This window comes from Cibotium barometz, chromosome 29, assembly GCF_041138505.1.
Source record: "Cibotium barometz isolate CiBa-2024 chromosome 29, ASM4113850v1, whole genome shotgun sequence".
Classification (NCBI taxonomy): Eukaryota; Viridiplantae; Streptophyta; class Polypodiopsida; order Cyatheales; family Cibotiaceae; genus Cibotium; species Cibotium barometz.
This window is the reverse complement of record NC_141074.1, coordinates 55,190,545-55,215,683: the sequence shown is the minus strand read 5'-3', so window position 1 is coordinate 55,215,683 and position 25,139 is coordinate 55,190,545. Positions and strand designations below refer to the sequence as shown.

General features: G+C 34.8%; 1 pseudogene; it reads left to right on the top strand.

The window, feature by feature from the left end:
* LOC147622378 (uncharacterized) lies at positions 1-24,130 on the top strand (annotated as a pseudogene).
* Positions 24,131-25,139: the final 1,009 nt, after the last annotated feature.

Genomic DNA, 25,139 nt, shown 5'->3' with positions numbered 1-25,139 from the left:
ATGGGGTTGGTTGAAGGGAAACAAAATGATATTTTTGGGACCCTAATGACATTAGCAATATGACTGATTGGAAACAATGTACGCTAGAAGGAAAGCATACATTACCTCCAGCAAAATATCACTTTGTTGTTGGCAGAGGTAGGTTCTTTAGTCTTCATTCCTCCAGGTTGGCCACATGCTGTCTACACATCGGAGAAATCTTTAGGGATTGGGAGCTCCATGCTAACGTATGAGAGTCTTCATCAAATCCCTCATCGATGTAATTGGTTAGTGGAGATCTATCATGAAGATAAGATTCCTTTGTTCAAGGACATTAAGAGCTTGCTTGGAAGATTATGTTGCTTTTTTTTGACTCAGAATTACTGCTTTGTGATGCATTTTTTGATGAGTGGTTGAAACAAGATGATAAGTAATCACATAATGTTGCATCATAAAAGTTTAAGAGAGGACGCAAGCCAAGGAAGAAAAAGACCTTAAGGCCTAAGCTTGTGACTACATTCGGAAAGAAGACACATGGAAACAAGGAGTGCCTAGACCCCGAGCATCATCCTACAAAAGGAAAATCTTGTGGAAGAAATTACTCTTCATATGCTTATGGGTTTCTTATATCTCCTGCTTATGGAGCATGTTATAAAAATAATAATAAAAACATGCATTTTCATGCTTCACAGATTATCACATGGACATATTGTGTTCTTTGTTAATGTTCATTTCTCATTTACTTAATTTTATTTCTCACATGGACATGTTGTGTACTTTGTTAATATTCATTTCTCATTTACTTTTATTTGGAAGCATACCAATGATATATAAATAAGGCATAGTGGAACATCATATGATTAAAAAGGCAATGAACATGTGGGTGTGTGAGTACTAAATGGGTTTATCAATGATTGAGATTATAAGACGTTGTGCATATAGATAGTAGATAAGAGGTGCAATTGAGTTATTATTTTGTTCATGGGAATTTGTTTTCTAATTTTTCAAGTGTGGGGCTTGGGTAGATGTGAAAAATATAACCTAGGCGCTTGTTGATCTATTGACTAGGGAGACTTCACATGTGGTATTAGAGCTGAGGTTGAAAATTGTCTTGAAGCTAGTTCAAAATTATCTTGTACTGCTTCCTTTTGAAAATTGTTTTGTGATATTATACTCTTTACTTTTTAAAAGTGAGAATTGCTTTTGGTTTGGTACATATCCTTCTTGTGTTACACTAAACTATTTTTGCTTCATTTCGACAATTATTTTGTAATGCTATACTCTTTAATTTTTTAAAGTGAGAATTCCTTTTGGTCTGGTATATATCGTTCTTGTGTTTCACTTAACCTTATGAGTCTTGTGATATTTCATTGAAGAATATAGTGTATTGTGAAGTAAGCATGGACTATTGCATAAACATTTGTGACAATTTTTTACTATCATTCCTTTGATCAATGTACACTTGTGATGATGTATGCTTTTTCATCCTCATGAATTTGTCTTGTGTTTCACCTTGACCAAAATTTTCATCCTTATGTATTCAAAAAGTATGTAATCAATTCTATGAGTGGTGGCATATGTTATTATAGGAGTGTCTCAAGATTTAAATCATACATAAGGTTAACTAACATGTTATAAAATATTAAACAGGGTTGTTATTTAACATGGAATCTTCAAGCGGTATTGACCTTATGGCAACTCTTCAGCAAATGATGAAGAAGTCTCCAGAGAAAGTATTAAAAATCCAAGAAGACCTAAAGGATTCTTGTGGAACTTCAACAAGTAACTCTAATGACAAGCTTGCTTTAAAAGAGAGTGACCCCCCTAGGATGTGTCATAATGTAGTGTCTAGTAGTACTCAACTCGATACTCCTACCTATGAACAAATATATCATCCTCCTAGGCGTGTGGATCGCAATAACAATAAGCTATATGGAAAGTCTTATCTTATGAAATTTTATCCTCACCAAAGTCTTCAATAGTAATTATCAACTTGTTCTTCATGGTTGGTTTTGAGATGTCCAAGGCATTGATGATTTACGTCACAATGTACAAGGAAAGGCCTTAATTTGTTCAATTATAGAACAACATTGTGATGAAATTAAACCATTATCTTTTCTGTAAGATTCCTCCCCCAACCCCTTTTGATGTCTAGTATCTTCCCCTATAATCAATCCCTCTTCAGAAATATAAAGACCTTGTTTCTAACTGTTTTAACCTAGAGAGAGAAAATTATTCTAGAGAGAGAATATTCAGATTTTGAATATTTTTGGATAGAAAAATATCTCATATAATTAAGATGAATTCCCCTGAAATAAAAATTCAAAAAATAATTTTTCAATGTACAATTGGAATTAATTAGAAATAGGTATAAAGAACCTTAGTCTAAGGGTCTAGATTTTCATAAATCTTTGGATTATGGTCTAATTAAGGTTCCTATGGGCCAATAGCATCAATCCATGTGTAGGGAGGAGATAAATCCAAATTGTAAAAAGAAGATACCCAAAATGAGTAAATGCTCACATAAGATGAAGAGTTGAAAATGTACAAGGTTTATTAGTAAAAAACTATGAGCAATATTAAAAATATGAAATATTTTGGGAATAATGATTTTATTATGACACATATGTAAGGAAGGGGAGTCCCTTAAATGCTCACATAAGATGAAGAGTTGAAAATGTACAAGGTTTATTAGTAAAAAACTATGAGCAATATTAAAAATATGAGATATTTTGGGAATAATGATTTTATTATGACACATATGTAAGGAAGGGGAGTCTCTTAAATGCTCACATAAGATGAAGAGTTGAAAATGTACAAGGTTTATTAGTAAAAAACTATGAGCAATATTAAAATGATTCCATTATGACACATATGTAAGGAAGGGGAGTTCTTTAAAGGAGGTGCATATTTCACATAAGATGAAGAGTTGAAAATGTACAAGGTTTATTAATAAAAAACTATGAGCAATATTAAAATGATTCCATTATGACACATATGTAAGGAAGGGGAGTTCTTTAAAGGAGGTGCATATTTTACATGCTTGAATAAGTTTTAAACTCATAAAAATTGAGATATTTTATCTCTCCTCTCTCCTCATTCAAGTCTAGTTCCAAAAAGTTAGCTTAACTGACCTAAAAATGGTCAAAAAGTGACCAAACTGACTTGGAAAATTCTAGAATCGGTTTGTTTGGTTAGGAGCTCAAATTTTCCTATAAATAGAAGCCTTCCCTTGTTGAAAAAAATATAGTGTCTTATGCATTGTTACTCTACTCCACCTAAGCCAAGAACTATGAATTCTTTATTTAGATATAGTGTCATGCATTGCTACTCTACTCCACCTAAGCCAAGAACTATGAATTCTTTATGTAGATATAGTGTCTTATGCATTGTTACTCTACTCCACCTAAGCCAAGAACTATGAATTCTTTATGTAGATATAGTGTCTTATGCATTGTTACTCTACTCCACCTAAGCCAAGAACTGTGAATTCTTTAATAATTCACTAGTTTTTGATACTTCTCTCTTTCTTCAATCCCCATTGGTGGCTCCATCAACATACTAAACCAATTGATTGGTTGGGGGCCTCTACCGTGAACAAAGAATCAAGCAAATTATAAGATAAGTATAGTGAATTATGATCTTTTCTATAATTTCTCAATGATTCTCTCTTCTCAACCCCTCTCAAGCTTGAGAAGCTTAATTGGTATGGTTTTTGAAATGCTATTGAAGTTAATTAATTAATGATAGTAAAGAATTACATAAAGTTCTATTTATATTTAATTCTAATGGTTTTTCTCTCTCTCACTTAAGAAATGGTCATACTCATGACCCTTTTCAATCCAAATGAAGCTTTTCATAAGGCTTTTCCTTAATCCAAGATTAAGCTATGCTTGAGGCCAAATTAATGGTTTTTTTCTATGCTTTTAGTTTATGTATAATGATGATTCAATCCATTATGGATTGATGATCCAATTAGAGACCATTCTAATTATTTCCTTAATGATAAGCTTTATCCCTTAGAAAAAAATTGAGATTTATCAGTCATAGTAGCGGAGCTATGGCAAAATTTTTATAGAAATTACGCATAAAATAAATTCATTCAAAGCATAAAAAGAGGACTTCCTACCATATTCTAGGAACTATCATCCTAGATTAATTAAAATAATTTTATTATGCATGGAGATGTGGATGTTTGCATGTAGATGTAGATGTATGGATGTGAGTGTGAATGTGAAGGTGGATGTATGCATGGAGATGTGGATGTATGCATGTAGAAGTAGATGTATAGATGAGGATGTAAATAGAGATGTGGATGGATGCATGTAGATGTAGATGTATAGATGTGGATGTGAATGGAGATGTAGATGTATGCATGTAGATGTAGATGTATAGATGTGGATGTGGATGTGGATGTATGCATGTAGATGTAGATGTATAGATGTGGATGTGGAGGTGGATGTATAGATGTGGATGTGGATGTATGCATGTAGATGTAGATGTATAGATGTGGATGTGGATGTGGAGGTGGATGTATGCATGTAGATGTAGATGTGGATGTGGATGTGGAGGTGGATGTATGCATGTAGATGTAGATGTATAGATGTGGATGTGAATGTGAATGTGGATGTGGATGTGGATATATGTATGGATGTGAATATACGATATGTGATGTGAAGGAATATGAAGTGTTGAGATGGAAAATGATGTGATGGGATGAGTATACATATAAATGGAATATGGAATAAGTAATGTGGATTGATGAGGGATAATGTGGAAAAATGAAAGTAAAAATAGAAACTGTATTGTAAACTGTTTGTAAATGCTGTTTGTAAATGACTGTTTTATGTCAAGATTGCTGGGGGAGCATTGTGACCATCTTGTGATTAAGGTCGTGGAGACCTAACTGATAATGTTGCAACTGCTGACGGAGAGTCAATGAAGGACGTCTCGCGTAGCAAGGTCGGCCGAGGTCTTGACCAGCCTCGGTGCGATTAAAATGGTGAGCTTCCGGTACGGTGGATGAGGGGCCAAGGAAGCGGCCTATGAGTGAAGCGCTAGGTCACCTGCGAAGGATCCTAGAGGGTGCTGACCATACGGTGCTCGGGCTCTGGGTCGCCTAGGATACCCACGCGTGCGTCGAGGAAGATATTGGAACAAGAGTAGGAGTTGTTTTCTGAAATCGGGCATGGATCTGGTTGATTGACCTTGCTGGTCTTCAATTGATGAGTCCATGGCTCTTTATATGGATCTGTTGGTTGATCTTGCTGATCTTCAACGAGAGTCCATCTTGATAAGTGATTATATTACCGAGTATTATGGGCTAGGGATTAGGAAACGGCCCCTGAGTGGACAGGTGGTGAGCGTCCTAGTTGCCAATGATGCCATAGATACTCTGATGAAGGAATGATGGGAAAATTGAGAATCAACTGGATAAATTGGAAGATGGTGATCAGTGATACTATGGTTTTATTAAAGGATTATTTTAAACTGGTTGAATCTGTGAAAAGGCAATTTCATATTGGGGGTGTGGGAGTGGTGTGACTAGTTTTATTTTTGCATGAACATCCGGCTAGGGGGGCCTTGGAACTCTTTTCCTTGGTACCCGGGACAAAACCTAACCAAATTTTTAATTGGATCCCATCACTACAGTGGTTGGGCGGTTGGCTAACCCATGGGATCGGGATGGGGTTAGGCTGGACTGATGGATCCGTAAATCGAGACTCAAACTTTTGTTTTTACGATAGAAAAAAATAAATCCCGGACAGTAACTGTTCTATGGATAGGAATCAACGGCTGTGCCTCTTGAATGGGGAAAAAAGCGTTGATCCCAATGATCCAAGTGCAAGTTTCTTCCTTGAACTGACTAAGTATCTTATAGATGTAATTGGATCATCTCGATCAGAAATGATCTTGACTACGTTAGAATAAAAAGTTATCTTGGTGGAATCGCCCGTGCTTTCCGGTAAAGGAAGTTTTTCCGGGTTCGGTTTTGGAACAACCGACGGATTAGTCTCTTATCCGGATATCCGTGGGCGAGGCCTCGAGTGTGGGACCCCTATCCCACGCGAGAAGCGCTACTTCCGCTGCCAGTACCCCGAATCCGTTGCTCGGTGGGAACAGGGGGATCTTACAGTTGGTATCAGAGCCTTTGGTTAATAAAGATCAACTGAGAAGACAAATATGTCAAAAATTTATCTAGAAAGACAAAAAGGTTATAATTGTGTGATATAATTCATATAATTTGATATTCAAACTGAAACTCGTAATTTGGTAATTGGGTCTTCAAATGGAAGTACCGCAATTATATAAAATCCCTGACTTGCTTGAGGCCTAGACATGATGGTATTTACCTTATAATTCCAAGGGCCATGACTACCCGTATATACAGAGAGTATACTACAGCTCTTTACTGACAGTATATACGAGTAAATCTAAGACTTGAAATTATAAGCGTTAATGCTATCCAGATGATGATTTCGAATGTGATTGATATGATTTTTAATTCTGTTTGAGAATTGATGAATTGATTTGGATTCTTGTTGAAAATTTTGATTGAAAAATGATGATTTTTAAAATTTAGTTAAAATATAATGAAACTACAATGAGGGGGAATGAGACGAATCCCTGTGATAATATTCATAACTAGAATGATGATAATGAATTCAACAAATCACTATGAGATTAGTGGGTTGTGCTGTCAGATTGCTGCTATTAATACTTGACCGGTAGATCAAGTTAAGGGATGTCAAATTGAGAACTTGCTTGACCGAAAATTCCGTGGAGGAATGTTCCGAAGGAAACTTTTCGGTCTAATGGACCATTATCATGTTAAAGATATGAATGATATGATCTGAATGAATTGTTATTTAATGATGAGTTCTATATAAGGGATATTTATCCCAGTGTTCTGTTAGGTTGACCGGAGTATAAGGAACCCCAGAATAAAATTGGATCTTAAGAAAAAGAGCTGTCCTCTACCTTGCGAGATGAGGACATCTCGCACTTTTTATGTGGGATAGAATGTAAGATTTCTCCCCAGCCTTCGAGGTATACAGGAGTAAGAATCTCCCTTTCTAATCTTATAATTATTCCCTCTCTAAAATAAAAGAAAGTTTCTGTTTAAAAAAAGGAAGACCCTTTCCCTAGAATACTCTCAGGAGTCCCACCTGTTTTAAGGATTTAGAACAATGAGTTTAGAAGTGAGAATCGGTGTTTTGGATACCAAGGTTTTGGTTTTCATTCGAGTACGGCCCAAAAGAAGTTCTTTATCTCTTGGGAAGTATAAGAAGTTATCTCCCAGATATTGTGAGCCTTATATCTGAATTCAATGAAAGTAGGTGACTTAGCCTACAAGCTTCTTTTATCTCCTCATCTCAAAATTCCTAATGCCTTCTATAGAAAAATGTGTCAAACCCAAATCATGGAAAGACGGTAAAACTTCAGTGGCAAGTTACCATTGGCTTCTAAGTTACGCTCGCTCCTTCCTTTATATAGGTCGTAACCTTTAACTGTCGCTCATCACAGTAATCTTACTTCCATCGATCTCCCCTCTTCTTAATCTCCTTCATGGCTTGGCAACAGGAATTAGTTTTATCCATGATGATTTCAGCCAAGAACTATGAATTCTTTATGTAGATATAGTGTCTTATGCATTGTTACTCTACTCCACCTAAGCCAAGAACTATGAATTCTTTATGTAGATATAGTGTCTTATGCATTGTTACTCTACTCCACCTAAGCCAAGAACTGTGAATTCTTTAATAATTCACTAGTTTTTGATACTTCTCTCTTTCTTCAATCCCCATTGGTGGCTCCATCAACATACTAAACCAATTGATTGGTTGGGGGCCTCTACCATGAACAAAGAATCAAGCAAATTATAAGATAAGTATAGTGAATTATGATCTTTTCTATAATTTCTCAATGATTCTCTCTTCTCAACCCCTCTCAAGCTTGAGAAGCTTAATTGGTGTGGTTTTTGAAATGCTATTGAAGTTAATTAATTAATGATAGTAAAGAATTACATAAAATTCTATTTATATTTAATTCTAATGGTTTTTCTCTCTCACTTAAGAAATGGTCATACTCATGACCCTTTTCAATCCAAATGAAGCTTTTCATAAGGCTTTTCTTTAATCCAAGATTAAGCTATACTTGAGGCCAAATTAATGGTTTTTTTTCTATGCTTTTAGTTTATGTATAATGATGATTCAATCCATTATGAATTGATGATCCAATTAGAGACCATTCTAATTATTTCCTTAATGATAAGCTTTATCCCTTAGAAAAAAATTGAGATTTATCAGTCCTAGTAGCGGAGCTATGGCAAAATTTTTATAGAAATTACGCATAAAATAAATTCATTCAAAGCATAAAAAGAGGACTTCCTACCATATTCTAGGAACTATCATCCTAGATTAATTAAAAGAATTTTATTATGCATGGAGATGTGGATGTTTGCATGTAGATGTAGATGTATGGATGTGAGTGTGAATGTGGAGGTGGATGTATGCATGGAGATGTGGATGTATGCATGTAGAAGTAGATGTATAGATGAGGATGTAAATAGAGATGTGGATGGATGCATGTAGATGTAGATGTATAGATGTGGATGTGAATGGAGATGTAGATGTATGCATGTAGATGTAGATGTATAGATGTGGATGTGGATGTATGCATGTAGATGTAGATGTATAGATGTGGATGTGGATGTGGAGGTGGATGTATGCATGTAGATGTAGATGTGGATGTGGATGTGGAGGTGGATGTATGCATGTAGATGTAGATGTATAGATGTGGATGTGAATGTGGATGTGGATGTGGATATATGTATGGATGTGAATATACGATATGTGATGTGAAGGAATATGAAGTGTTGAGATGGAAAATGATGTGATGGGATGAGTATACATATAAATGGAATATGGAATAAGTAATGTGGATTGATGAGGGATAATGTGGAAAAATGAAAGTAAAAATAGTGAAAGTAAAAATAGAAACTGTAATGTAAACTGTTTGTAAATGCTGTTTGTAAATGACTGTTTTATGCCAAGATTGCTGAGGGAGCATTGTGACCATCTTGTGATTAAGGTCGTGGAGACCTAACTGATAATGTTGCAACTGCTGACGGAGAGTCAATGAAGGACGTCTCGCATAGCAAGGTCGGCCGAGGTCTTGACCAGCCTCGGTGCGATTAAAATGGTGAGCTTCCGGTACGGTGGATGAGGGGCCAAGGAAGCGGCCTATGAGTGAAGCGCTAGGTCACCTGCGAAGGATCCTAGAGGGTGCTGACCATACGGTGCTCGGGCTCTGGGTCGCCTAGGATACCCACGCGTGCGTCGAGGAAGATATTGGAACAAGAGTAGGAGTTGTTTTCTGAAATCGGGCATGGATCTGGTTGATTGACCTTGCTGGTCTTCAATGGATGAGTCCACGGCTCTTTATATGGATCTGTTAGTTGATCTTGCTGATCTTCAACGAGAGTCCATCTTGATAAGTGATTATATTACCGAGTATTATGGGCTAGGGATTAGGAAACGGCCCCTGAGTGGACAGGTGGTGAGCGTCCTAGTTGCCAATGATGCCATAGATACTCTGATGAAGGAATGATGGGAAAATTGAGAATCAACTGGATAAATTGGAAGATGGTGATCAGTGATACTATGGTTTTATTAAAGGATTGTTTTAAACTGGTTGAATCTGTGAAAAGGCAATTTCATATTGGGTGTGGGAGTGGTGTGACTAGTTTTATTTTTGCATGAACATCCGGCTAGGGGGCCTTGGAACTCTTTTCCTTGGTACCCGGGACAAAACCTAACCAAATTTTTAATTGGATCCCATCACTACAGTGGTTGGGCGGTTGGCTAACCCATGGGATCGGGATGGGGTTAGGCTGGACTGATGGATCCGTAAATCGAGACTCAAACTTTTGTTTTTACGATAGAAAAAAATAAATCCCGGACAGTAACTGTTCTATGGATAGGAATCAACTGCTGTGCCTCTTGAATGGGAAAAAAAGCGTTGATCCCAATGATCCAAGTGCAAGTTTCTTCCTTGAACTGACTAAGTATCTTATAGATGTAATTGGATCATCTCGATCAGAAATGATCTTGACTACTTTAGAATAAAAAGTTATCCTGGTGGAATCGCCCGTGCTTTCCGGTAAAGGAAGTTTTTCCGGGTTCGGTTTTGGAACAACCGACAGATTAGTCTCTTACCCGGATATCCGTGGGCGAGGCCCCGAGTGTGGGACCCCTGTCCCACGCGAGAAGCACTACTTCCGCTGCCAGTACCCCGAATCCGTTGCTCGGTGGGAACAGGGGGATCTTACATTTTCAAGGTGTCTCATACTTATGTAAGTTTGAAGATGTGTACTCATTTTGTCTCACATCTTTACAATCTAAGAGAAAGAATGTGAAGAAAATTGTATCTAAGTCGACACCCAGCACAACCATGGATGAGGTATGAAACTAAAGTTTTAATATAATATTTTATTTTATGTATTTTTTTGGGTAAAAGTATGCTAATAATGGTTGATTTGCATGCTAGGCTGAGAAAGAACAAATGGGTGATGTTTATGCACTCAAAGACATAGACACAAGTAATGCTTGAACCTTACAGGTATCATAAGTTGTGATAGCTTCTTTGAATATTATTTTATTTTGATTATAGAGTCAAATCCTTGTTCTCATATCACATTATATTTTAATGATATCATTTTCTAATATATATTTATAACTATAGGATGCAAATGTTCAAGTATCTTCTCTAATGATGCTAGCAAGAAAAACAAATGGAGAGGACGTAATATCTATAATGTGTATAATACTCTTTGTGTCTAGTTTTATTTCATAGTGTGTTTATTTCATAGTGTTGATTATTATTTTATACCACAAATTAATAATGAAAGTGTATAAATTTTTCTGACACGACTCTTCTTATGGAATCCAATAATGTGAATGAGATTGTAATATATTTCTTGGATTGTTAACCATGATACTCTTACCATAACTTTTAACGAGTGAGCTGATTTGCTACAGAATACTCTTTGAATCTATTATTTTATATATGTGCTTATTTTATAACATTGATTGTCTTTCTTCTCTTTCTATTATAGATTAATAATGAAAGTGAATATTATCTTGATACGACTCTTCTTATGGAATCCAATAATGCAACTAGGTATGCATTTCATATTTGGTGATATTGTAATATCTTACTTGGATTGAAAGATCCCTGCCCCCTCTGCGCAACGAATTCTAGGGTGCTAGTAGGCAGAAGTAGCACTTCTTGTGTAGGACATAGTCTCTCACTCGCGGCCTCGTCTCCCAGATATCCAGACAAGAGACTAATCCCTCCGTTTTTCCAAAACCGGAACCTGGAAAAACTTCCCTCACCCAGCAGATATAAGCGATTCCTCCAGGATATTTTATTCTAACGTGGTCAAGGTCTTCACTAACCAAACTGAAATTGAGGGTTGGTTAGAGGGTCTACCTCTAGGATTTCTTTGATTTGACAGATTGGAACCTGATTACTCTGGAAGGAAGGAGCTGGAGTTTGGAATCTTGGTCCCTGACTTTCCTGCCTCGAAAACCTTGATCCAAAAGGAGTTGGGAAATCCATGCAGTGATGTCCAATTCCTTGACAGTAGTTATAGCATTTCACTTCTTTGTTCAAGGGTGGAACTTCTGAAGTTGAGTTCCAGGGAGGAATTGATTCCGGGAAAAGGACCTTTCTTCCATTTTGGAACTTCCCATATCTTGAGTTTGACTTTGTTGTCTCTTAGGTGGTGGAAAGTTGGAATCAGTACCTTTCGGAGCTAGAAATCTTTTGAAAGATGATGGTGCTGGCTTTGGGGGGACCTTGACATCAAAGGCCTTGGCAAAATCCTTCGCCATCCGCACTGCTTTGGCCACAGAAACTGGCTTGGCATTCTTCACTAGGATATTCAAAGGTTTGTTCAGTCCCCGAATGAACCTGGACATCAGTTATTCTTCATCTAGTGGTGGCGAGTACTTGAGAAGGAGAGTGAATGCATGATGATATTCTTCAATAGCCCGTGGGTTAACTCGCAGAATTCGTTCATCTTGGTTTCCAAAAAGCCGAGAGGACATAATTTTTTCCTTAGGTAAATCTTGAGATCATTCCATGTCTAGGTGTTCCAATCCAGACGGTTTGTCTCGTAGTTGTTTCTCCATGCCACTGGCTGTTTCTACTATCTTCAGCCTTGCAAGAGCTGTTTTACTTTTCTCGTTGTACCCAGTGACATCGAAGTATTCTTCCATTTCTTCGATCCACTTCTCCACAGCCTCACCCAAGTCTTCCTCTTCACCCTTGAAAGGTCCAGGCTGCGACGATGAAGAGTTTTATGAACATCCGGGTGGTCAAGCTCTTCCTCAAATGAGTTACGGGTTAACATTCCTACCACGACGACCACAATCCATGATCCTATCAATACGAAAATTCTTGTTAAGTCCCTTTTTTTCCATATTAACCAAGCCAAAAGACCACTTTATTTATAATTCAAATCCAACTTATTCTCGGGTTCTTTATAGTTTGGTCAGCCCCCCACAGAATCCTGGGATAAAGATCCCTTCTACAAGAGGAACATACAGAACTCATTACCAGAGAATAATTCATTCATATTTTTATCACAATAATGGTCCATCAAACCGAAAATTCCATCTGAACATTCCTCCACGGGAATTTCAGTTATGCAAGTTCTCAATTTGTCATTCCTTGCTAGGTCAAAGGTCAAATAGCAACAATCTGTCAGCACAGTCCACTAATCTCATAGTGATTTGCTGAAGTCATAATCGTCTTCCAGTTATACTAATATCATCACTGGGATTCGTCCCATTCATCCTCATTGTGGCTTTGTTCAACTTATCTTCTTTCAACTAGAATTCAAAATTTATCATCTTTCAATAAGAATCCAAATCAACTCATCAATTCTCAACCAGAATTCTAAAATCATATCAACCACAGCATTCAAATTCATCATCTCGATAGTATTTTTGCTTATAATTTCAAGGTCTTATATTTACTCGTATATATTGCCAGTAAAGAGCTGCAGTTATACCCATGGTATATACGGGTAATCATGATCCTTGGAACTATAAGATAAATACCATTATGTCTAGGCCTCAAGCAAGTCAGGGATTCCACACAATTGTGGTACTTCCATCTGAAGACCCAATTTCTAATTTATGAATCCTCGTTCTGAATATCAATTTGTATGAATTTCATGACACAATTACAATCTTTTACTAGTACTTCATAATTTTTTGACATTTTTGGCTTCTCGGTTGTTCCACTTTAGCCAATTCGCTCTGATACCAACTGAAAGATCCCTGCCCTCTCCGTGCAACAAATTCTAGGGTGCTAGCAACAAAAGTAGCAGCACTTCTTGCGCAGGAGAGAGCCTCTCACTTGGGGCCTTGCCCACGGATATCCGTACAAGAGACTAATCCCTTGGTTCTTCCAAAACTGAACCCAAAAAAACTTCCCTCACCTAGCAGACATAAGCGATTCCTCTAGGATATTTTATTCTTACGTAGTCAAGGTCTTCACTAACCAAACTAATCCAACAGAAACCGTAAGTCTCATGGTCAGATCAAGGAAGATACCTGCACTTGGATTATAGAGACTAACACTTTTTCCCTCGTCAAGAGGCACAGCCGTTGATTCTTTTTCATAGAACAAGGACTATCCGGGATTTACTTCATCTATCGTAACATAACAGAATTGAGTCTCATTTTAAGGATCCATTAGTCCAGCCTAACCCCATCCAATCCCATGGGTTAGCCAACTGCCAAACCACTGTAGTGATAGGATCCATTTAGGAATTTGGTTATGTTTTGCCCCGGGTACTAGGAAAAAGAGTTTCTAGGTCCCCTATCTGGTGCTTCAAGCAAACTTCAAGATAGTCACACCACTTACACATCCAATATGAAATTGCTTGTTTCACAGATTCAACTGTCTTTAAAACAATCTTCTAATGAAACCATAGTATCACTGATCATAATCCTCTAAAATATCTAGCTTGAATTCTAATTTCCAATCATTCCTTCGTCGATGTACCTATGGCATCACTGGCAACCAGAACGCTCGACACATGTTCACTTAGGGGCCTTTTCAATAGTTCCTAGCTCATAGTTTTCGAAAATATAATCACATAAGAAAAATCCAGATGGACTCTCCGTTGAAGATCACCAAGATCAATCAACAGATCCATATAAAAGAGTCATGGACTCATCTGTTGAGGACCAACAAGGCCAATCAACCAGATCCATATACGAGTTCAGAAAACAACTCTAACTCCTTATTCCATTTTCTTCCTCAATGCATGCATGGGTATCTTCAGCGACCCTGAGCTTGAGCACCGTATGGTCAGCACCCTCTAGGCTCTTTCGTAGGTCACCTAGCGCTTCACTCATAGGCCACTTTCTTGGTTCCTCATCCACCATACCGAAAGCTCACCATTTAAATCGAACCGAGGCTGGTCAAGACCTCGGCTGACCTCGCTATGCGAGACGTCCTCCATTGACTCTCCATTAGCCATTGCACCTTAATCACTTAGGTCTCCACACGACCTCATTCACAAGATGGTCAAAATGCTTCCCCAACATTCTTGACATAAAACAATCATTTCAAAACAGGTTTCATAAATACAATTTCTAACAAACTCTCATCTTTCCACATTGTTCCACATCATTTCTCGTTATTCCACATTCTTCTAAATTAACTCACATTGCTTATTCCACATCCAGTCATATGTATTCCCATCGTCCTTCATCCATTCTCATCCAATCACATCATATTACATTTCATCACATCTATCCACATCTATCCTCATCACATCACATCACATCACAACATATCCACATCACATCTTATCCATTCATATCACATCACATCCATCTACATTCATTCAGATCCACATATCATCACATGTATTTACATCACTTCACATCCATTCACATCTACCCAAGTCCACATCACATCACATCTCATCTATCCACATCAAATCTCATCCATTCATATCTAACCAGATCCGCATCACATCACATCCATTCACATCTCATTACATCACATTCACATCTCACCACATCCATTCACATCTCATCACATCCATTCATATCCATCACACCCATTCACATCCCACATTCATTCACATCTCGTCACATCCATCCTCATCTTATCACATCTCGTTCACATCCATCCACATCACATCTCATTCATTCCATCCACATTACATCACATCCACATCTATCCATATCAAACCACATCCATTCATAGTTCATCACATTCATCCACATCCATTCATTCATTCACATTCACATTTATCCACATCCATTCATTCATTCACATTCACATTTATCCACATCCATTCATTCACATTACATCACATCCACATCTATCCATATCAAACCACATCCATTCATAGTTCATCACATTCATCCACATCCATTCATTCATTCACATTCACATCTATCCACATCCATTCATTCATTTACATGCACATCCATTCATTCATTTACATTCACATCTATCCACATCCATTCATTCATTTACATGCATATCTATCACATCACATCTCATTCTCATCCATTTACATCACATCACATCCTTTCACATATCATCACATCTTATTCACATCTCATTACATTCACATCCACATCCATTTACATCACATTGTATCTCATCCACATCTCATCACATTCACATCCACATCTATTTACATCACATCACATCTCATCACATCTTATCACATTCCACTTTTAGTATCGTTTTTTACTTTCGAGAGAGACTAATAGGACTTTTCTAAGTTTCTGCCAATTACTTGGCCTAGTTAAAGGTACTTTTTCTCGATGGATATTTTCATATTATTTCTCAAATTTCTCATCTGAAATATATTCAATATTCTTCTTTTTTAGTAAAAGATTCATGGGATTTAAAAAAATCAATTCTACCCATATTTTTCAATAAAATTAATAATGCTCAAAATTCTACTTTTTTAATAAAAACTCATCATTTGAATTATGCCAAAAATTCCTTTTTTTTACCATTTAATTACTTGGATCTCAAATATCATGGGAATTTCTCTTTTTGTATAAAATTTTTTTGACAAAAATTTCTCTTTTTGCATAAAAATAAATTTACCAAAAATTCCTCTTTTACCATTTAATTACTTGGATCTCAAATATCATGGGAATTCCTCTTTTTGTATAAAAATAAATTTACTAAAATTTACTCTTTTCTCATAATTAATTATACATATTTACAAAAAAAATTATTTCTCATGAATATGATGAAAGTTATTCTTTTTGCATAGGATGTCCAATCCTAAAATAATATGGTAGGAAGCCCGCTTTTAGCATTATGCATAAAAATAAGATATGTATTATTTTCTAAAAATTTTGCCATAGCTTTGCTCTGCTATTACTGATAATTCTTAATTTTTTTCTAAAGAATAAAAGCTTGTAATGAAAATATGATAGTAGTTCCTCTTTTATACTTAAAATCAAACTATGAATTTAAATCATAATTTTAAACATAAAATTAAACATAACAATGATTATCCCACTAGATTAAGCTAATTTCAACATTCCTCTTTTCCCAAATTGTTAGGATAATCCATTTCTCATTTAGAATGAATTTGAGTAGTTTTCAACTACTCATAAACAATCTAAAAGAATTTACCATTATTTTAATAGCACAAAATCATGAAATTATCATTTTCTTAATCTCTAGCTTATCAAGCCTAGAGTTAAGCTTTGAATTAAGACACTATCATTGAGAAGAATCCTTTTCCAAGGGATTTAGCCATAAAGATGGCTATTCTTTTAGAGAGAGGGTTCTACTTAAAGAAAGCATTATAATTTAAGCATAAAGATTAACTTAATGCTAATTAAACATCAAGAAACTTAGGAAAAGCTTGATTTGAATTAAAACAATCATTTTGAAAGCTTCTCAAGCTTGAGAGGGGTTGAGAAGAAGAAAGTTATTGAGAAAACTAGAAAAAAACCATAAAAATCAATTTAACCTCCAAGTTTGGCTTGATTCTCTAATTGCAGTAAAGCCACCGACCAATCAATTGGTCCACCAAGAGGAGAAGAGCAACTCCAAGAGTTGTTGTAGAGAGAGAGAGAGAGAGCTCCAAGCTCCCAAGAGAGAGAAAAATTTAAGGGATAATAGAAAATATGATTATTTTAATATAATACTGGCATGGTATAGCTCCAATATCTAATTAAAAATGACTGAGGGTCTATTTATAGGTGAGGGAGGCCACTAACCAAGTTCAGCTGGGTTCTAGAATTTTGCAGATTCAATTTGACTCAATTTGGACAAGATTTGAACCAGTTTGGCTTCCTTTTTTATTTGGTTTGATCCAGGAGAGAGGAGAGATAAAAATATCATAATTTTTTTGAATTAAAAATCCTTCCACACATGTGAAAGAGGTTCCTACCTCAAGAGTATCCCTTTCCTTACCAAGGTGTCAAAAATGCATCATTATTCCAAAATATCTCATTTTTTTAGTAATATCTCATAATGTTTAACTAATAAACCTTGTCTCAGTCAACTCTTCATCTTATGTGAGCATTTACTCATTTTTGGGTATTTTCTTTTATTCTTTGGATTTATCTCATCCCAACACTTGGATTAATTCACTTGGCCCATTGGAACCTTAAATGGACCATAATCCAAAATTTTTTGAAAATGTAGACCCTTAGGTAGCTAAGGTCCCTTATACCATTTTCAATTAATTCCTAATGCACATTGGAAAGTTCATTTTGAACTTTTGTATCAGGGGAATCCATTTTAGACACTAGGAGGATTTTTATATCCAAAGATATCTCAATTTTGGATTATCTCTCTCTAGGCCAAAACAAGGTAAAACAAGATCTTTCTTCTATTTCAGAGAGGGGAATAATTACAAGAACAGAAGAGGAGATTCTTACACCTTTACACCTCAAAAGCTAGAGGGAGAAATCTTACATGGATTGTTAATGATGATGTTCTTACTATAACTAGGCTTTTAATGAGCAAGTTGATCTACTAAAGGATAATACTTTTGTAGAGGAGGATATCTATAATCCAAGAAATAACTCATTTTTGGAGCTACTAAAATAGAATACATCCTCCTCTAATGTTATGCATTTGGGTGATACAACCATATATCATTCGTCGCACAGGTTCAATTATCTTATCTTTATTTCTCTTATAATCTCAATGTACTAACTTCAATAGTAGTAATATCTTTTAATACTTTTTTTTTCTTAAACTAAAATAAAAGTAAAACTATCTCACCAAATCTTGAAACAAATATATGAAAAAGCTCACAAGCATGTAAGGTAATTTTCTATTATCTCTACTTTTTGTATTTAAAAAGAGAAGATGATATCTAAAGTTTATTATTATTTGATATACATGTTAAATTCCATATTGGCTTGTTAGATGAGAACTAAGCAATAAGAGCAAGCAAAGGAGACTGTGAAACTTAACAAGTTCAAGGTAAAGATCCTCAATACATCCATTATAGTATACATAATTAGCTTTTATGCCTTCATCAGGGAGTTCTCTTAATTATTTAATAAACTTTAATATCTTTAAGAAATTAACAAGTATGCAGTTTAGATATTACAAATTCCTTTTGGTTTCACTTAGCCATATCATCCATTTTTATATGTATCAAAGAATATTTATGTCTTATGAGTATTGGGTAAAACTTGAGAATAGATGTTACATCATTGTACTCTACCCTTTATTGAGCTCACATAAAACATTCTTTTACACATTACAAATCTCTCACATGTTCCATTTGGAGTTTAGTAAATTATGTTTTGGTATGGTTTTCTATACATTTAAAACTTAGGATAATTATTTACAACTAGTCTACTCATTATGAATACTTGTAGATGTAAGGAAACTATTATGTGTTTCACTTGAGATAATTCATTAATTATCATATGTTATGCATAGTATTTTGTTTTTTTCAAATATACTCATGATGAATTTATGAATTTATTATATTTTAGATCTAAAACTTTATACTTTTTAAAATGTATCCTTATATTCACTTTTAACTTTTGTATTTCTTATCTTTTGGGTGACTTTTAAGGTTTTTTAATATGGATGATGATGTAGTGTCTACAAGCGAACTGTTCAAGTACAAAAGTAAGAGCATGATGTTGTTAATACTTCTTGTTTTGACATTGAAATAAGAATATATATAAATTTTATTAACATATTTTATTCTAAGACTATCTTCTTACTTTTGTTTATACTTTAGGTAAGCACATATAGCAAGGAAGATCAAGAGACAATACTAATGAAGTATATGGGATCGAACAACATTGGAGAAATATATATGGCATTAAAGTTGACATATACAATGATGCAAAAATAAAAAATATTTAAGGGGCGGAGAAAAAGTGATGCAAATTCCATGAGAGAGGATGTTTTGGCTTGGTTTCTCCAAGAAAACCGAGTATCTATCATAAAGCATGTAGATCATCCATTATTTTTAGATAATGTGAACATAATTAGCCCTTAGGCTTGCAAATCTTTGCTTTTAGGATCTATATCTAAGTTGTTGTTGTACTTATTTTTAGTATTCATTGTGAACTATTTTATGTTCTTTTTAGGACAATTATTTGAGACCGATTCATTAGTTATTGAGCTCTTGTTGAGGTTTTTATTTATGTATTAGGAATATCTCTTTCTTAAGCCAACTCAAGCTTTATTATATATTTCAAATGTTATATGTTTATAATGTTAATAAAATCATATGATAATTATTTAATACCACTCCACCAATTATTTATGGATAATAAAATTATCTATTTGTGTATATGAGTGTTATTTAATGTGACACTTAAGCTAAATGCATCTTTCTTTTATGAAATAATATTTATGTGCCTATGTGCGTGCATACACATACATGTTCAAAAATATAACATAGCTTGTAATTTTATATTTATGTATATGAAATTAATAACACTTTCTCAATTACTCAATTTTCATAGACAACATTCTATCTGAGATTTAAAATGTAGAAAATTTTTCTATATGTACATAAAGAAAAACTAATTTATAGCATTTGATTATGATTTTAATAAATAGACTACTATAATGTTTATTTATTTCATATAGCACTCACAAATAATTTCATATATTAGTTTTTTACATTTTGATTTATAATTTCATTCTATCTACATTAATTATTCTTAAAAATTTACTATATAGCAAATTATTTTATGTCATATTACTATATAGGAATTTTATTTCTAGATAGAATTGTGATACTTATCTAGTATAATTAAATCTAGAAAATTTATACCACCTATTACTCTACATAGTAAAGTAATTCTCACCCATATTACTATATAGAAATTTATTTCCTATATAGTAAAGTGATTCCCACCCATATTACTATATAGCAATTTATTTCCTATATAGAAATGCCTGGTATACTATCTAGTAAATTATTTATAGATAGTTCTCTATCTAGTAAATCATTTCTAGATAGTTCTCAATCTAGTAAATTACTTCTAGATAGTTCTTTATATAGTAAAATTTTGCATGTCATTTTACTATATAGCAATATTTTTCCTAGATTCAAGATCTAGAAATGGTCCCATTATGTCTAGATCCCAAATTTGCTAGATATGTTCATTCTTTCTAGTAAAATATCTAGAAAAATCTTTTTTTTTTCCTATATAGAAACTTGTCAAAACTCCCTTGTGATATATATATATATATATATATGTATGTATGTATGTATGTATGTATGTATGTATGTATGTATGTATATGCACATATATATGTGTATATATATATATATATATATATTTATATTTATATATATTTATACACACACACACATATGTATGTATGTATATCTATACATATACATATATATATATACATACATACATACATACATACATATATATATATATATATACATACATACATACATACATACATACATACATACATACATACATATATATAATACATACATACATACATACATACATATATGTATGTATGTATGTATGTATGTATGTATGTTTATGTGTGTGTGTGTGTGTGTGTGTGTGTGTGTGTGTGTGTGTGTGTGTGTGTGTTACATAACTCATCCCCATCACACTTGAATGAAGAACAATACCAACACATAATGAAGGACCAATTGAAATACATTACTAGCCAAAAGAACAACTAAATTATTTCTCAAGAGACCTATGCTATTATATTACAATTGACACAATTGGTCATATCCAACCATGGTTGGAAGTGAGTAGATTTGTTGAGAAGTATATCAAGAATCTTCATCAACTCCATAACGATGAAGGAACATGGAGGGAAGATAGGTGTCAACATTTCTCCCCCCTTGTATTTACATGCAGGGAAGATAGCTGTCAACATTTCTCCCCCCTTATATTTACGTGGAGGGAAGATAGGTGTCAAAATTTCTCCCCCCTTGTTTACATGGAGGGAAGATAGGTGTATTTACATGGAGGTAAGTTATATTTACATGGAGGGAAGACACATGTCAACATTTATCCCCCCTTGTTATTGGAGTCACATCTTTATAGAATATACAATGACCTAGATCTACTCAAATCTAGTGAAGGAACAATAATTCAAATAAATTACACCAATGATGGATTTGTGTTTAAAAAAATTAAGGGTGGAATCCTAAGGTTCAAAATAATTATTTATTAAAAAATCACGAACTATAATCACCATAAAAACAATGCTTAGTACCATAAGAAACATAGATCATCAAGCCCTTGGAATCATAAGTCATTAGAATTAAAACGTGTAAAAGTTGGAGTGACTAAGAGATTATGCCACATAGCTTTAGAAGAGGAAGCTCTAAGTAAGAGAATTATTCAAAAACCCATGCATTGTATATTCAAAAAAGAAAAGAAATCTAAGTGTCTTTAAGTGAAAGAAATAGCTTAGAGATAGAGGTTTAGAGGAAAAGACCCCCAAATGAATATTTTTCCACAAGGTTTGTTTAGCAATTGATAATTTATCATAACTAGAGCAAGGGCATATGTTGATATTTATTGAATGAGTAAGAAAAGTACTCACAAGCAAACGTGACATTGTGAGAACGTGTCTTCTATCCCGTAGGTAATACCACATATTTCCATTGTTTTAATCAATTATGTAGACTCACCCCAATGTCAAAGTTAAAAGGTAGGTTATATCTTTAGGTAAATGCAAAAAGAGCATCATATATTTGTTGGTGAGAAATAAGAGACCTTGATGTATTCACTTCCATGGTATAAAAACCAATGCATGAGTCAAGAAGGAAAAACGTAATGTCAAAGTAAAATTTTGTCAAACCAAGAAGGCACAATTGAGCAACACCGAGCAAGAGAGAGATTGTTTGTGGGTGCCCTCAAGTTTTATGTTCTTGATAATATCTTCTTTGATGACATGAAACCAGGCATTGCGCAAAAGTGGAGAGGAATGACCAACAAATGTGCAGCGGCCATAGCACTACAAACGAAGTAACCTCAAGGAGGGAGTCGAGTTGTGTGTAATGAATTTGACGCTCGTATGAGTGAAGAGGTAGAGCTCGAAGGGGAAGCAAGAAATAGATGTAAATTATGAGAGAGAAACAAGAGAGGGGTGAGGCATTAGAACTACTTAAGGAAGCAAGAAATAGATGTAAATTATGAGAGAGAAACAAGAGAGGGGTGAGGCATTAGAACTACTTAAGGAAAATAGAAAAGTAAGGAGAAAATACATTAGAGGATTCCAAGTAAAGCTCCATAAATTATGTAACAAAAGGAAAAACATGGCGATAGAAGTTGACGGAAATGATGGAGAGATTTGGGGCCGATGGCACACTTCCCACACATCGATATATATATATAATGAAAACCAAAGAGAAAAATATAGACGATCAAGGGAATCAATTAAAGTTGTAATGATGGCTATCAATCCAAGGTACTATCAATCCAAGGTGGTATCCTAATTATGCTTAGCTTGGCTATTGGCTCTTATTTATGCTCGGCGGGCATCCATTGAGTAGATCATGATGCTCAATTTGAGCAAAAATTACAATAAATATGGATGTCTGGGAAATTCCACTGTGTCTCAATGATAGGAAATCGGCCGATAATGGAGCTACAAAATTGGTCAATTAGATCATAAGCTGCCACCATGTTCTCCTCCCTGATAAGAGTGTCAGCCTACAAGAGAGATGACTATATCATAGTAGATGGGCACATCATTGTATATTTGCTCATTAATGAGCATGCTAAAGGGTTAGAATGAAGGGTAACCACAATAATTATATACTTAGTAAAAGGATACAACGTGCTGTGCATATTGCTGTCAACAATCACAACTAAGATCTTTCACAACAGAAAACTTGCCATTAATGATGAGCATACTTTTAGCTAAATGAAGATAAATTACATCGTTGCTATTACAATAAGCATAATCAATTAGCCAAACCAAGATCGATTTACTTTCTCCAATCATTTCAATATTATTACCTTAATTAGCATACTTTAATAAATTACATCAATAAGATTACCCATTAATGATCATAATTTGCCATCAATAAAGGGCACTACATTCAATCTTAATAATTAGCCCATTATTGCAGAGATGTTAGCTTTACCTTGGTAGTGTAAACATGTGCATCCTGCCCTGATTTGAGGAGTTGGGCGATCTCTCTGCGCATTTGCTTGGCTGTGATGCTCTTTTTGTTTCTTAATAGTTTGATCCGTGAAGTTGTGAGCTTAAGGAGAGTTAAGCTGTTAAAAACCATCAAAGCACAGAAAATAAAAGGGACTTATGAGTAAACAACCTACTGTAATCAATGCATAATCCCACATTATTAATTAGAGCAAGCAAGCTACATCATCTCAGATCAATAATAACAGCAAGTCATGCGTCTGGTTGATGCATCATATTTAAGGTAAACACAGTTTAATCATGGCTAATCTCAGATCACTTCGAACAGAAAGCTATGAAAAGAGCAGCTGGAGCGTGTAGGGCTGGAGCACGGCTCCTCTGCATTAATGACGATTCGGCGCCTTTTGTATTGATGGCTGCTCGGCGGGTGAAAAAATGGGCGGATACCTCTGTTGACTGCCAGCGTGGCTGATGTGCCATGTAGGCACCACATCAGCCAGCAGCCCGAAATCTAGCTTCAGCCTGGATTGATAGCCGTCATCATTACAATCTTAATTGATTCCGTTGATCGTCTATATTTTTCTCTTTGGTTTTCATTCTTTCTCTCTCTCTCTCTCTCTCTCAATTCGTGGGCAGGTGCGCCATCAGCCCCTAATCTCTCCATCGTTTTCATCTTCTAACGCCACATTCTGACTTCTTTTACATAATTTATGGAGCTTTACTTGGAATCCCCTAATGTATTTTCTCCTTACTCATCTATTTGCCTTAAGCGATTCTATTGCTTCACCTCTCTCTCATCTCTCTCCCTCCCATTTAATCTCTATTTCTTGCTTCCCCTTCAAGCTCCATCTCTACACTCATTCGAGCGTCAACTCCAGTACACACAACTCAAGTCCTTGCTTGAGGTTACTCCCTTTGTAGTCTTTGGCCGCTCCACTTTTGCTAGTCATGCCACATTTGTTGATCATTTATTTATACATACATACATACATATATATATACATATATATACATAGATATATACATGTATGTATTTATGTATTTATGTATGTATGTATGTATGTATGTATGTATGTATGTATGTATATACATATATATACTTAAACACACACACATATGTACAAATGTATACACTACAAAATAATTTGTAATTTGAACGTCCCTAGTACTTCCACCACCTTATTTTATTACCTTGTCCTCATGTACACTATTGAAATTAGAATCTCACAAATTCTCAATCTGTAGTCCTCCCTTTCAATTTCTTCTCGCTTATGTACACTATGGAATAATTTTAATTGAGACTTTGAGAGGTCCTAAAATATCTTCATCCAATAAGAACTCTCACAAGTGATTCTTGAACACTTCACTTGTCCAATTTTTGGTCCCCACTAATAAACCATTATATATATATAAATTACACACACATACCCACACACATATGTATATATGGATCATTCATTTATAAATAAATACATACATAC